Below are 4429 nucleotides of genomic sequence, written 5' to 3'. Positions count from 1 at the left end.
TTTAAGTTTATGCTTTGTCTCTTTATCTTTGGACAGGCTTCCTAAATGCTGTGGCCACATGACCACGTGACTTGGGTTTGGTCCCCTCTTCCTGTTTACACCTCTTGTCTACACCAGCGAAATACATAGCCTACATAGCTGCTGCCTGAGTGCTTCCTAGTTTTTATTTTTTAATTTATGTTTATTTGTTTGTTTATTTATTTATTTATTTATTTTGAGAGGACACGCATACATGGGAGGGGCAGAGAGAGGGAGACAGAAAATCCCAAGCAGGTCTCCTTGCTGTCAGTGCAGAGCCTGATGTGGGGCTTGAACTCACAAACCATGAGATCATGACCTGAGCCGAGATCAAGAGCTTAACCAATTGAGCCATGTGAAATTTCAAACACTTGCCCACTTTCACACCATTCACCACATAGCAGTCAGGCTGATCTTTGCAAAATGTAGATGGCGTCACGCCACCTCCTTCCTTAAACTCCTTCCGGGGGGTCTCAACTACACTCAGGACAAAATCCACACCTTTTAACATGGACCCCAAGACTTCATGCAGTGTGGCCCTTGCCCACCTTTTTGACCTTATCTCATATTGCCCTTACCCTTGAGCGTGGAGGCAGGACACTGGCCAATGTATTCAAAATGATGTCTCTACAGAGCTTACAGTCTATTGAGGGCACAGATACAATTCATGCCAACAAAGAGCAATGCCAGATAGCAGCTATGAACCCAAGTGACACAAGTAGAAAAAGGTGTAGGGAGTCAAGGAAGACTTGCAGGTGACTAGAATGGAAGGGGTCACTGCTGCGCACTCAGCAGGTAGCACAGTGTCTGGCATGTATAGTAGGGGTGAATAAATATCTGTGGGACAAATGACTGACATGATTCCTGACCTACTGGGGCCAGTAAGTAAACACATATTAGGCCGTATGATATGTGATGGCAGGGGTGTGTACATTCAAGGTGCTTTAAGGATATATGGGCACAAATTGTCCACTCTGCTTGGAGAGGAGTCAGGGAAGACTTCGGACAAGGAAGTGACACTTAGCTGGACCTTGAAGAATAATTAGGGATGAGTCCAGAGAGATAGCAGGGGCAGGCATCCTAGGCTGAAGGCACTGGAACACAGATGAATTAAAAGTGGGGCTCGTTCCTGGTGGGGACCTTAGAGCACCAGATAAGACAATGTGTGACCAAGTATTAAACTACATATCACAGGCCACACGGGGTTTGTGAGAAGGTGGAGGTGTTGGGTGAAGAAATGCAGGCTGGATTACTAGTGGCAATTTGGGGCAGATTTGAGTCACTACTGGGCCTTAAAATGTAAAACCATGATCTAAATGGAAGGCAATATGCTAAGAAAGGTCATAATTAATATTAATGAGAAGACAGTCACCGTTGATGAGAATCACTCAGTGAGAGCAGAAGCCAGGCCTATGAGGAGGGGTGTCAAATGGCTGAAGCAGACCACTCTTTCTGGCTCTGCCATGGTGGGAGGGAGGATGGGAGGCGGGCAGGGAAGCACCTGATAACTCACGTGGTCGGGGCAGGAGGCCGCCTGCTCTGCACCCGTTCTAGCTGCTGCCGTCCCTGCTCCTCATGAAGGGCTGGTCTTGGAAGAAGCCCTCCTCCCTGCAAGGCCGCCGGTGCTCCCAGGAATGCTGATCCCCAGGAAAGGTTGCTTTGCCTGAGTCTGTGAGGGTGGGAGCCTGGGTTTCAAACACTTGCCCCTCCTTGCTTCTTCCCTGCCCAGATTCAGCAAGGGCAAAACCAGGAGGATTTGGGGATGGTGGTCTGCAAGGTGAAAAAATTCAAACCGAGAGAGCGTCTGCCTGGAAAATGTTTGTCCAGGTGGGAACAGGTGACTGGAAACACTCTGGGCAGTTTGGGTAGAGGGCAGGCAGCCAGAGCAGGGCAGTCTGAGGGGACTGTGGGAGGGATGGTCCGGTCCCCCTTCTCTGCTCTGGGGAAAAATAGAGCATGTGGGTGGTCTTGGGTCTCTTTCATTCTTATTTTTATATATTTATTTTTTAAAAGGTTATTTATTTATTTTGAGAGAGACTGAGAGTGAGAAGGGGAGGGGTGGAGAGAGAGAGGAGACAGAGGGTCTGAAGCAGACTCTGTACTGACAGCAGCGAGCCCAATGCAGGGCTCGAACTGACAAACTGCAAGATCGTGACTTGAGCTGAAGTTAGACGCTTAACTGACTAAGCCACCCAGGCAGCCCCTCTCTTCTTTTTAAATCACAAATCTACCCCCCGACTCTGTTTACAACCTACATGCCTCATCTTAGTGGTCTTAATCATGATGATGGAGGTCTAAAGTATCAACAGTTAATAATAAAGCTAATCTTTACTGAGCTAGCAAGTATTCTAAGGCCTCTATATTAATTAACTCATTTAATCTTTCAGTAACTCTGAAACAGGTGTGTTTCGCATTCCTATTCTATGTGCATGGAGACTGAGGCTTAGAAGGGTGCAGCCCTTCTAAGATCACACAGATACAAAGTTGTAGACCCAGGATTGGAACTGTGCAGTGTGGTTTCTGGAATCGCCGTGGCTCACTCGTTTTAGGGAGTGGAATGGAGGGGCTCTCAAAAACCAGCAAGCCAATGAAGAATGTGGCCAGGAGCTAGCTGTCAGCAGAGTTCACTGCCAGGTTCTCAGAGCCTCTGGCCGGGGAATGAGGAGGTGCTAAGCTGTCACGTGGATGGAGGGCTCCTTACACTTTCAAAGCCTCTGTTTTCTCATCTGTATAACAGGAGAGTAATTGCTGATCCGCAGGGATGTTGGGAGGAGAAAATGAAGGACCCTTGTTGCATCAACGTGGGGGCCCAGCAAATGGGTTCCTACTCTCCTTTCTCTCCTGGATAACAAGTTTGCTAGGTTCACTCATCTTTTCCACAAATATGTACTCAAGGCCTCCATGGACCAGGTGACAGATCTTATTCTATGCCCAGGGAAACACACCCACTGAAGAAAGAAGCCGGAGCAAGGTGGGCTGGGGTGGGGAACTGACCCAGAGGGACCAGAGAAACAAAATGGATATTTCAGAAACCCCCAAGAACACAATACCTGCTAAATGAACGTTCCTCTCCAAGCAATAGCCTCAGGAGGGCGCACCGTTGTGCCAGACATGCTGCCGGGTTGCCATGCACTGATATCAGCACTTGGACTTTCTCCCCAGGCCCCACCCCCAGGCATTCCCATGTCCAGGAGGGCTGCAGCAGGTGCTGGCCCTTTAGGAAAACAGTCTCAGAGAAGCGAATGTTCAAAGTCACGCAGCTGCTCAGGACAGAACAGACCACAAGACGAGGACTTTTGATTTCTGAGCTGGAGGCCTTCCCAGTACATAGGAGCGCTTCCCATCCTCCCTTTTTCCTCACGCCGCACTGGAGACGGAGAATTCTTCTCCAAATCCGGTGTCACCGCTTTTTCAAAACTTTGTCTCCGAATGGTTTTGGACTTTTTTTTTTTTTTTAATACATAACTCAACCCAACTCAGTAGGAGGGAAATGGGGATGTTCAAAGGAACCTGTCTGTGGATCTGCTTGTCGTGGTGGGCCGGGAGTGGGAGCTCCGCGTGCCAAATGCTGAGTGTCAGGGATTTGCATTTCAATGATCTTTATGCAGAGGATAAGGGCCAGTGATTTTCTTGATGGAATAAAGGGGCTGCGGCTAATAAAGTCTTGTGTTGGAGGTTTTGGGCTTTTCAAAGAGTCATCCAAAGAGTTGGCGGGGTGGTCTTCTGGAGCCTATTTAACAGCTTGGAGTCCTCCGGGCTAGGGGTGTGCCAAACCTTCCAGAAGCAAGATTGATTGCTTTCTGAAGAAGCTAAGTCAGGAGGGCTTTTGGAGAGTTCTTCGTTCCAGGGCCTCACGGAACTGGGCTTTTCGTGGACTCGGTGGTTAGAAGTCTGGTCCCGCTTGCTGGCAGGGGGATAGATTAGGTGACCCCGAAAGGACCTTGCTGGCACCGGCATTTCGGGATACTTCGAGGCGACGTGGCGTCGCCGGCGCTCCCGGGAGTGCACATGTGGGCGTCGGTGAGCTGCGGGTGGGAGGCGCGTGCGGGCCGCCGCGAGTGGGTGTGTCCGAGGCGCTGGGGAGGGGGGGCCGGGATGCGCCCGCTGCGCCCACTTGTGGCTCCCGGGCGCCGCAGGAGAAACCGCGCCTTTGCCGCCTCTGCCCAGGACGCCGCGGGATAGGAGGAGGACCGGAGGCTGATGACATGAGGGCGCCGTCTCCCGAGTGATGGCAGCGCGCGCTGCCTCGCCGCCTCCGCCGCTCAGCCCCGGACTCCTTACGTCAGGGTAGCTGGGTCCCCCCTCCGCGCGGGAGCCAGCGAGCAGCGGGAGAGCAGAGCAGAGCGCGCCGCGGAGCCGGGGCGCCCTCCTCGCGCGCCGAGCCCCGCCGAGCCGGGCAGGAGGCAGCGCC

This window comes from Suricata suricatta, chromosome 3 (genome assembly GCF_006229205.1).
Source record: "Suricata suricatta isolate VVHF042 chromosome 3, meerkat_22Aug2017_6uvM2_HiC, whole genome shotgun sequence".
In the NCBI taxonomy this organism is placed as follows: Eukaryota; Metazoa; Chordata; class Mammalia; order Carnivora; family Herpestidae; genus Suricata; species Suricata suricatta.
This window is presented reverse-complemented; position numbering follows the sequence as displayed.